This window comes from Chinchilla lanigera, unplaced genomic scaffold (assembly GCF_000276665.1).
Source record: "Chinchilla lanigera isolate Chin_1 unplaced genomic scaffold, ChiLan1.0 scaffold00017, whole genome shotgun sequence".
NCBI lineage: Eukaryota > Metazoa > Chordata > Mammalia > Rodentia > Chinchillidae > Chinchilla > Chinchilla lanigera.
The window spans coordinates 30,117,841-30,130,380 of record NW_004955418.1 but is presented as its reverse complement, the minus strand read 5'-3'; positions in this window follow the sequence as shown (position 1 = coordinate 30,130,380).

The following is a 12,540-nucleotide window of genomic DNA, read 5'->3' as shown; positions in this document are numbered from 1 at the left end:
AAAAGTTGAAAGCCATCTTTGGGACAATCGTGGAAGTTAACGTCAAGTCAATGAGGGAAAGCTGACTGAGGAGAATGTACATGGGTGTATGGAGTCGAGAATCCCCCCAGATCAGGACAATCAGAAGCATGTTTCCCAGGAAGGCAAGGATATACACAAAGACGACCATGGAGTTGAGGATAATGGAATGCCGGAACTTAGGGAAGAGCCCCACAAGGATGAAATCTGTTGCAGAGGACTCATTCTCAGGCATCGTGCCTCTTTAAGAAATGGGAAAAAAAAGTTCTGTGGCTGAAATAAAGACAGTTGACAGGGTCAAATTCCACTAGGGCCATAAACAAAAAAAGAGGAATAAGATTTACTTGGATTGGGCAGTTGGGACTCGAATCTGGAAAGGTCCAAGAATATCACCTCAAGGGCTCAGGCAAAGAAACTCACCTCAAAGATGCCCTGTGCTCCAGGAAGAATGAAGAATAAATGATGCAGAGGTAGAGAGGACAGGCTGTGCAGTGTGAGTGGGAAACTGATGAGTTTCGTGCCTAGGACCCAGCTTCCCTGTGAAGCAGCAGCTCAGGTCTTCTTCTCAGTAAGGAAGAGTGCTGAGAAGAGCATGACATTTGGGGAAGATGCTGTGGAATTATTTCCTCCTTGTTACCCACTCCACCCCTACGCCCAACATACAAAAATAATTTTAACATAAATTAAACTTTACCTATATTATGTAACAAGGTTGAGGAACAAACAAAATGCATTCAAAGAACAAATACTCAGTACAGGCTTTGTATGTCTGTGGATCAAACTGTTTAACATTCTCTCTGACACTGGATTCTCAGTATTTGCCATCATAACACCAGAAACCTTTTACCATATTCTTAATTGATGCTTGTACCTTATACTGTTGAACAGCTGTCTAAGCTTTTATTAAAATAGAGAATATAGAAAACAGTGATCAACTTCAGTGCCTCTTCACCTCCATACAGTTTACTTGGTTTTTAAACTTGGAGAATCTTGTCAATTATAGATCTACCTTCCAGAATTATAAACCTAAAAGTTTAAGTACTATTGCTAATTACCATGGACCCTAACTATTTACATTAGTACCTCTAAATCAAGGTATGCTATGTATGTGCACTTACTCCCTAAGGTGAAGGTAAACATCATGTATTACAAACAGGTACAAATAAAATAAAATTAAAAATAACGCTTATAGAGTTCCAGGAAGATGGTGGAGTAGTAAGCAGCAGAGAAACAGCCTCTCTGAGATTTGGTGTCCAGATGTCGGGACATAGCAATGTGAGGAAGAGAAGGATGACAAAAGTGGGTCCCCAGGATGCAGGAAAAATCTGAAGTGAGAATTGAAGCCCATGGGGTAAGTGATGCCAAAATGTTCTGAAGGATGTTCTACACAGAGATAGCAAGGATTACAACTCCATGAATCAGACCAAGAAGTCACGAGTCAAGGCAAGCAATTAAACAGAGGTGAGAAGGGAAACAACAAGAAAATAACATGACAAGGATAACTATACATATCATTAAAAAAAATCAATGTTAATAGTATCAATTCAGCAAACAAAGAAACAGAGAGGCAAAATGGAGAGACAAGAAACAACATCCAAGTATATGCTGCACTCAAAACACATATTTAGCTCAAAAATAAATTTATAGATTGAAAATCAAAAGATGGAAAACAATACTCCATATGACAGAAACCCAGAAGAAGCAGAGACATCTATTCTATTTGAAGACAAAGTGGATTTCAAGCCAAGACTGATCAAAAGAGACAATCTCACTACATCCTTATAAAGGGAACAATTCAAGAGAAAGAAATAACAGTCATAAATATATATGCACCAAATACTAGTGCACCAAACTATAAAGAACAAATATTAATGAACATGAAAAATCAAATAAACACTACTACAATAGTAATGTGGAGCCTCAGTATCCCACTGTCACAAATAGGTCAACTAGACAAAAACTCAACCATTAAATATTAGAATTCTATCAAACTTTTGAACAAATGGACTTAGTAGATGTCTACAGAATGTTCCACCCCATAACATCAAAATACACACGGTAGGTTCCCCAAAATAGACCACATACTTACCCCACAGAATATGCTTAAGCAAATACAAAGAAATTGAAATTATCCCATGAATATTGTCAAAATATAGTGCAATAAAATTGGAAATCAATGACAAGAGAAACCACAAGAACTATATAAACATAGGTAAATTAAATGGCATTCTCCTGAACAACCAGTGTGTCACAGATGAAATTAAGTTTCTACAATTAAACAATAATGCCATAACAATATAGCAAAATGTATGAGACATAATGAAAGCAGTCCTTGAGGGACATGAGAGAAATTTATAGCGATGAACAGCCATATCAGGAAAACAGAGTGAGCTCAAATAAACAACATAATGTTGAACCCAAAGCTTTTAGCAGAAAAGCAAGTCAAACCTAAAGCTTATACAAGGGAGGAAGTTATACAGATCACAGTAGAAATTAATTCAATGCTGACTAAGAGAACACAAAGAATCAACGAATCAAAGAGTTTTAATCTTTGAAAGATTAAATAAAATTGGCAAGACCTTAGCGAACCTTATCAACAAAAGGAAAGTAAAGACTCAAATCTATGCAATTTGTAATGAAAATGGTGAAATAACAACAGATCTTGCAGAAATCAAAAGGTCACCAACACCTATTCTGAGAACCTACATTCTAACAAGCTGCAAAACACAAAAGAAATAGACAGATTCCTAGATACATGTGAATTACCAAAGCTGAATCAAGAAGATTAAAAACAAATTCCAAATAAACCAATATCAGTCAATGAAATGGAAGATGTAATCAATAACTTACCAACAAAGAAAAACCTAAACCCTAATGGATTCACTGCTGAATTCTACAAGAACTTTAGAGAAGAAATAATACCACTACTTCTCAAACTCTTTAATGAAATTGAAAGTGAAGCAATATTCCCAAATTCACCTCTGGAAGCAAACATTACCCTGATACCAAAACCAGAGAAAGATCCCAAAAAGAAGAGTACTGCAGGCCAATCTCCCTAATGAACATAGATGAAAAATCCTCAATAAGATACTGGCAAATAGAATGCAACAAATCATCAAGAAAATTATACAGCATGATCAAGTAGAGATGCAGGAATGGTTCAATATGTATAAATCAATAAATGTAATACACCATATTAACAAAGCCAAAGTCAAAAATCATATCATCATATCAATAGTCACAGAAAAAGTGTCTGAAAAAGTCCAACACTCATTCATGATTTAAAAAACTCTACAAAATAGGAATAGATGATTTTGATCTAAATCTTATAAAAACCATCTATGAAAACCCAATAGTCGACATCATTCTAAACAGACAACAACTGAAAGTTTTCACTTTGAATCAGGAATAAGACAACATTGTCCACTGTCACCATACTTATTCAATATGATTCTGGAAACATTAACCAGAGCAATTAGACAAGGGAAAGAAGTTAAAGAAATAAGGATAGCAAAGGAAAAAGTTAAACTATCATTATTTGAAGATATATACTGTATAGAAAGGACCCTAAAAACTCTACCAAAAGAGTTCTAGATTTAATAAACAATTCAGTGCCGTAGCTAGATAAAAAGTCAAGACTCAAAAATAAATAGCCTTCCTATACATGAATAACAAACTCACTGAGAGAGAAATTAAGGAAATAGGAACTTTCATAATACCATCCAAAAAATGAAATACTTAAGAATCGATGTAATGAAGTAAAGGACCTCTATATTGAAAACTACAGTACTCTGAAACAGGAGATTGAAGACAATAGCAGAGAATGGAAAGGTAACCCTTGGTCATGGGTAGGAAGACCAATAAAGTGACAATGGCCATGCTATCAAAATTGTTATAGACATTTTATGCAATTCCATTCAAAATTTCAAGAACATATCTCACAGAATTAGAGAAAACAACCCTAAAATTCACTGGAACCATAAGAGACCCAGCAATCACTCTACCTTGCAGAATACTCTCCATATTCATAAGCTCTATTATCTTAGGACATGGATCAATCTCCAGTCAAGTGCATGCTCACGATTTCTCCACACGATCTGCCCATTTGCACATCTGCACATTTCTTTTGTTTCTGCGCAGGATTCTCCATCGCATTTCCATTGTGCAAGCCTCCACAAGGCTCATTCACATACAAACTCTAGAAATTCTGAGGAACTCTCCCTCTCCAACAGTCCTTTGATGTCATCACTCAGGACACTTTTGAACCAGGAGAGCCGAGAAAATGTGTAGCAGGGAGGTCAAGAGCACAGATGTGTCAGGGGCGGTGCCACCCAAGTTCACAGCCAGGACCACTCACTGCTTCTCCCTTTCCTCATCTTTAAAACAGAGGAATTAATCAAGCAACCATGGGGCTGTTGTGAGAGTTGGATGGGTTACTACATATAAAGGACTGTGGTTGGCACTATACATCTTTATCATATATTTCTGTGTACCCATATTTTCACTGAAATGACTTTTAAAATTTTAAGTGTTAGGAGTATATTTTATTTATCCAAAGCCCAAAAACATCAAAGAGTAACTTCAAACGACAATAAACTTATTAATTATTTATTAACCAGAAAATTGAACCAACTTCGTGAAGTTCAACCATTGTACATTTTCAAGAACTTACGACAACCCCCTTCATTCTGATTGCGTTTCTGGTAGAGCTACAGCCGGTGCTCTTTATCCTGTGTTACTAAAAACTGGAGTGTTCATGCAAACTTGAGTAATATGTATATTAATTTTGTGGTAATATGCACACACATTGGTATTTCCTATAAGAACAGCACGGATGCACCACAAATGTCAAAATACTTTGAAATTTTGTTATCTATTGTTGAAATAGCAAATTTCAAATGTTAAGTTATGCCACCTTCTGACTTTAATAGATGGTTCTTTTCTGGGTGTTCATATTCAAGCTTTTTGTGACAAAAGACAACAGTTAAGAAGGAAATTATTACCAATGTTATAGTCTGCTAAAATATAAAATCCAGCATTAATAATTAAGCATCCTGTCCCTAGTGAGCAGTGAGCACTAATTCCACTCTAAGCAATATTCACAATATTTCAGAGATTGAAAATTAAAATAGCTCCTCCAAGATCTCTAACATCCACCCACTTTTTGTTCTACGTATGCAAGAACTCACTATATTTTATACATATTCTACTAGCTGTTCAAGTGAGAGCAAAAATGAACTAGGACATGGTCTATATTTTCAGTAAATTGTTGAGTTGAGATAAGAAATGAATGCTGAATCAACCAACAGGGGAGCTGAAGCCTGGGTTAGAGAGTGCGGGAGAGTTAGATAGGAATGCATGGAGTTGTGTATACCTTAGGACACCGCAACTCCTGGAAATGTGCAGCAGGTGCACCCTGCTGAAAATCCAGCTCAATTGGAGGTGAAGATCACTTTGAGATTCCATCTCACTCCAGAAAGAATGGTTGTTATCAAGAAATCAATGCATAACAAATGCTGGCAGGGCTGTCAGGGGAAGGGAAACTTCCCCACTGTTGGTAGGAGTGTAGACTGGTGCAACCACTGTGGAAAGCAGTATGCAGATTCCTCAGAAAAACTAAAACTACAGGTTCCATTTGACCCAGGAATTCCTCTCCTTGGTACCTTCCCAAAAGAATTAAAGCAACACACCACAGCAATATACATACACCCATGTTCATTGTGCCACAGTCTGTAATAGCTAAGTCTTGGAAACAGCCAAAATGCCCATCAGTTGATGGATAAAGAAGATGTGGGATTTTTAATACAATGCAGCATTACTCTGCTATAAAGGATCAGCTTTGGGTATTTATAGGTAAACAGATAGATCTTGAGATCACACTCAAGTGAAACAAATCAGACACACATGTGTAAATAGCATATTTTTCCCGTGGTGTGAGAAACTGAAAGTGTAAATATGGATCAAAATGTATAATGGATATTGGAAATTCGAAGAAAATGCTTAGTTAGGGAGAGAACCAAGAGAAGGGGAGGTGAAAGGAACAAAAAAGAGACTAGAAGGAAAAAATGGAAAGAAAGCTTTTGTAAATAAGGAGGGAAAAGGGGGATCAAGGGAGGGGAAGGGAAGGGGAAAAAAGAAGAATCAAGATATATCATGTACAGGTATAAATCCCCTGTGACGAATGTGATCATTATGTATATCTGAAATGTATCATTAAAAAAAAAGAAAATCACATTGCACAAGTAAGCAGGAAAGTATGTGGGAAAATAATCAGAATTCTTACACATTTTTATTAAACTCTTTTGAACCACATCAGCTTGAAAGTTTGCAATTTTCTCATCTGGTAAAATGTCATTTAGAAGTCTTACCTGTATATTCATACTGTGCTGTATCATTTGATCCGTCTTTTCTCCCAATGAGCTGAGAACCCCATCTGCCTATTGATGTATGTAGAATACATCCATCTGTATAAGGCCTTGATTTATTTTTCTGAATAAAAATGATTGAGGGGTTTTGGCCGGAAGGTATAAGGCTTTTCAGTGTTTAATGCCCCCAAATTTTCCATGATTACAGTGACCAGCAGCACATTACACACAGCCACCCTATTCTGCAGCTTTCTCTGTGCCTACAGTAACTCTCATTAGCCAAGCCACAGACTCAAATAGATTATGACCTTACAACTTCTTAGCTTTGTATCTTTACCTTCAGAAGGTTATGAATTTACAGGGTATAAAAACGGCAAAAAGTTAAAAACAGATACTAGTATAAAGGAGCTAATGTTTAAACATGAAGACCTATGGTCCATGAAAAAGGATCAAAAATGTGTTTAATTCATTTGTAGTCATTATTTTAAAAACTTCACTGAATATTTTGTATACATGTTAACAGTGCACCAAATGTCTGAAGCAAACAGCATGTCACTTTTTAGGAAGCCAAAGCATTGAATCATAGAAAAAATTATATACTGAAAATATTATTTGAATAAAGATATAAATTTTCACCATACAGAATTTTAAATTATGTATTAAGTTGTCCCACAAAGTTAAGCATATTTCATCATTTAATTAATTTTATAGAATAAATATTTATTGAAGACCAACCTTGAACATATTTCCATTATTTCCTTAGTGGACATTTTAAGTAGGCAGGTCTACTCAAAATGAGGAAAACAATGTTATGCATGTTAATTTATAAGGTTTTAATGACCTTTGGAAGAGTTTACGGACTAAAGCAATCTATATCATTTTGGAATGCAGTGTGCCCTTATTGCTAAAGTAATTTGAGATTGTGCTCGTGAGTACATACAAAGCAGCTTTAAATACACTCATATCACCAGAGCCGTAGCTCAGTAAGCAGTTTTCCTAAATGTAAAATAATAAATTCAAGATATTTTGCTGCTCGGTTACTGAGGTTAGCCTGCTCCACATTATACAAGGTTTGGGCAGATAAGATTCTTTCTTATATCACAACTTAATTGATGCAACTCATGCAAATAATCAAACAGAAATGAGTCCATACAGCTTTCCCATACATCTCTATTTTGACCAGCCTATCAAACACATATCAAAGATTACCGCAGATTTTTTTTTTTTTTTGGTCAAATCACCAAAGTCTGACATTCGTGAGAATTAACATTAGCCACATAAATTCTCTGTAGAATCAACATTACCAGGCAAAGTACACGACGTGCTTCCCCCACTTGACATCTACCTCGAATTCTCTGTATGACCAGTCAGTCCTGCCTCTTAAGATTGCTGATGTCTAGGTTCTCTGTGATCAGCTGTAATCTCTCCCTACGCAGCTCTAAGCTGTTTTTACTCTTAAAAAGTCAATGCAGTTGTCTAGGTGTAGATGGTGGGCCATAAGTTTTTGGAAATGAGCCCAGTAACTATGATTCGCTACTACTATTGAGGGTTAGAAAATAGTGTGAAAGTCAGCTAAGATATAACTTAGCCAATTGCTTAGTAATTTGTCACTAATGTTCTAGAAACCTTCGCAGTGAGTGACCCAGAGGAACAGAATCCCCAGACTTTAATTAGCTTTGATCTCAGCACAAAATAGTGCACCTCAGAAGTTAGGTGTAATTTTGTGATGCAGATGTTCGTCACCTTGGTAAACATGGAATGTTTTCAAATTCATAGTACTGTCTCTAGACCGCCCTGTTGACAAATGACCAGACACTGTCAGGAACGTGTAATCTATTCACCTGTGTGAAGACAGATGTCCCATATCACCTGTGTGAATATCCCATATTCACCTGTGTGAAGACAGATGTCCCATATGCGATTTTTTTTAACAAATTCTGTTTTTATGTTGTGTCAGTTACTTTTTTATTTTATTAGTGTATGTCTATAATACATAACAGTCATTTACTTTTGGAAATTATTACATGGACATATCTTGATTGTTTTCTATCCCCTTATCTCTCTGCATAAGCTTTCTTCTGCCCCTGACATCTTTCCCCATCACCAAAAAGTCTGTTTGTGTTTTTTACCACCTTTTCCTTATTTATATTTTGGGTTTCTCATGTAAAAGACATTATGCAATGTTTAACTCTCTATGTCTTGTCTGATTTATTTCACATAACATTACAATTTCAAGATCCAGTCATTTCTTCTGCAAATGACATGAGTCTTTGTGGCTGAGTAAATTCTGCTTTGTATATATACTGCATCATCTTAATAAACTATCTGTTGTTGGATGTGTAACCTTTTCCAGCACTTTCCTACTGTGAATTGAGCTGCTATAAACATGGCTGTGTGTATCTCTATACTATGACGTTTTCAACTCTTTCAGAAATATACCCAGAAAAAGTATAGCTCAGTCCAACGGAATTTCTATTTTTAGTTTTTGAAGACTCTCCATAAGGATTTCCAGTATGGTGTACTGTTATGTGCTTCTATGTACCTAGTACCAATGTACAAGGGTAAGAGGTCATTGGTTACTTAGCATTTATAAAGAAATTTATAGCTTTCAAAATTTTCTGTAATGCTTCAGTATTCTCATCTCTTTGAAATGTGATTTCCATCACCTGTCTCTAGCATTAGCTTACCATATTCCTAAAGGCTGTGATCATATTTCATCATTCTCAGTGATATTGATGTTAAGCATCAATGTTTCTGGAACTTCAAAGGTACTAATACATTACTAAAATTAATAAATCATAATTTCATGAAGGAAAACAGTGCTATGGTTTCTTCCTCTCAGACAAGAAAATGGATGTTGAAAGAATCATAGAGTTCCCAAGTTTTCACGAATGTGTGACACAGTGAGAGCCAAGTTAAACAATTTTTGAAGGTCTGGCCACTCTGCAATCTCATATCTCTCCATCTAATAACTTTGAGTCAGGCACAGACAACCCATCAACTCCACCTAGACTCATGTTAAGGAAAGAAAGAACAGACGCAAGCTGGACAATTTTCTCATTAAAATTATTTGTAATTAACATGTAATGGCCATACATGCATAGGGGGTACAGTGTGAAATTTCAGTTACTTGTGTAAAATCTGTGACAGCCAAGAATCATCAAAGTACCTCTCACCACAAGCATTTACATTTCTTTGTGTTAGGAACTAAGTCCTCCCGTGTAGTTAGTTTGAAAAACACAGTAAGTCACTAATCCTGGCCATTCTGCTGTGCTGCAGATCACTAGAACTTATTTCTTTCATCTAACTGGAACCTTGCTCCCTTTAGCTAACCTCTTCCTACTCCACTGTACCCTCACCCTTCTCAGCTTCTGGAAACCGTAGTTCTGCTTTTAATGTCTATGAACTCAACCATCTTAAAATCTTAACTCCATCTCCACACCTCAAGTATGAAAGCTTCTCAAGTCAGTCAGACATTCAGTAACATGTTGTAGACATAATCAATACATAATCCCTTGATCAGGAACTCATGATAATATAGCATTGAACTAAAGGCTGGTATGTATAGATCAGTATCTCCCGGCAGTGCTGGCCCAGAGTGGTCTGCTTGTGTCTATGAGAAGTTTATGCCTCTTTAATGACTGTAAATGGAGAGTGTACTTATATCTTTTTTGCCATCACAATTTCCAGATTCAAAATCAACCTCTATTTTGATTAACAAATTTAAATCAAGGGTCTGGATGGAAGTACTGGGTTAAAACCAAAACAGCACAAGATCTGGGGAAGTGAGTAACTACCAAACACTTGAGATCACTTTTCACTCTTACTGAGGGGAAGAAGGCACTGATTCTTTGCAGAGCAAAGAAAATTTGTGTCTTATTATTGATGTTGACACATACACATGTAAACATGCCTTTGCAAAGAGAGTAGGATAGCCTAGCCATTTACAATTAGATTTTGATAACTTTAGGAAGAAATGAATGTCATGGGCTGTCAAGAAGATAGCACACTAGAATGCCAGAGCATCATATTCTACTATTGGCCTTATTGAAGTCTTTTAAAATCATGATTGGGGATAAAATTTATCAATTTTTTGATAACTAATCAAAGGATCTTTTTCCCCTTTATGCTGTTGAACTAACTTTATAAACATTCTAAGGTAAATCTTTTCTTAAATTAAGTTTATAGTTTTTTACATATGCTATTACAGTAAATTTCTCTATTTTTAGAATTTCTGAAACTGTTTCAATGGCTACAATTTCCTTACAATTGTCCATTCTCCCTACTGTTCTTGTGAGGTTCTTGTAGTGAGGATATACATGCCTTAGGAAAAGACAGGTGTGTTATCTCTTGTTATAAACCCATCGAGAACGTGTGTATCATTTAAATGGTTTTATAGATATCTCCAAGGTGATTATGCAAGATGTGATCAAAGTATATTTGAATATTTAATTTTTAAAATGTTTTATAGTCAAAGACACCTTGTTAGTAATTCCCCTCAAAATACACCTGCTCGCTTCAAGTACATTTCTTATTATTCCCACTTTCTAAGGTCATCCTGGAAGTCCTCTTTCCTAAGTGTCCTCAAGGGATATTATTAAAAAATACAGTGACTATTACTGCCAAGTCTCATTTAATGGAAAGTAGCTTTATGTAAACATTAAATGTGTCCTCATCCACCCCAGAGCAGGCAACCAAAAAACTGCTGAAGCTGAGATTCACATCTGGGTTCCAGGGTTCGCATCTCGGCAGGAGCACAGAAACAGGTAGTTCCTGATATCTCTAGCACAGCCGTGTCTGGCTCCTGTGTGCTCCATGAGTGGCTGACAGACACAGACCCAGGAGACCCACAATCCGGTCCCACTGCTGTTCACAGCTGAATGCCTTCTGAACCAGGTCACTCCCATCTACTTCCCCAGAACAGAGCAGGCATCCCAGAATGCTGCCACCATTGCAGTCTGTGTATCCACCCTCCATGTGCCCGGGGCACACAGGAGACTGTCTCAAGGGACCCACAAACCCACTAACACTGGGATTTGTGTGGGGGACTCCCATGCCTGCCCAGCGACATGTGAAGCCCCAGAGCAGGTAGCCCACTAAATTGTTGAAGACTTGATTTGCATCTGGGTTCCAGAGTTTGTTTTGGGGTGGGAGTGCAGAAATGGGCAGTCTGTGATCATGGCCAGTGCAGCCCACCTCTGGCTTCTGTGCTCATGGTGAGAGGCTTGCAGACACGGAATCAGGCAGTCCACAAATTGCAGACCCTGTTGTCCATGTCTGGACTCTACCTTCAGCCTGAACTCCCTGGAACACAGGACCAAGTGGTCTGTGATCACACCACCAATGCAGACTGCTTCTGGTTCATATCCTGCACTGAGCTGTCAGGGGCACTGGATCAGATTGTCTGTGACCTCACAATATTATGATTGGCATCTGATACCTGAGAACTCGGTAAACTTCATCAGCTCCTAGAAGAACCCAGACCAAGCAGCATACCTCAGCAGCCACTGAGGGGCAAGTTGGACCACCAGGAAAATTAGTGAGGCTAGTGACCTTTGCTGAGTTGACAGGGAGGAAAGAGAGTGAGCGCTTTACCACCAACATCAAACATGACAAGACAAAGGACTAAAACGCAGTCTCAGAACTCCACCTATATCAGAACAAGTCCAGAAGATATCAACATAAGAAACTTGGCAAACGCACTCCTGAAACTGCTGAACTAATTTCAATGAAAGTGAAGAAATAACTCCGTAAGTCCATAGAAGAGAGCAGATCAGATAATAATCTCTCAGGCAAAAAATGAAATGACAATAATGAAAGCATTGCTCAGCACATCTAAAGAAGAAACGTGTAAAAAAATAGATGAACATAGGCAATACACCAAAACATTAAATGAAAAATATAGAAATGAATTAGAACACATGAACCAGATTCAAAGAGACATCCAGGAAACCAAATCGTCCACTGAAAGTTGCCAAAACCACTTGAATGAAGCCACAGATAGAATTTCAGATTTTGAAGATAGCATGGCAGCTAGCGATCATGAAAGAAAGGATCTCTTAAAATCAACAAGGAACCAGGAAAAATCAATTCAACAGCTGCAAGATGAGGCAAAGAGGAATAATGTAGGACAAAGTCAATGAAACAGCAGGAGGCA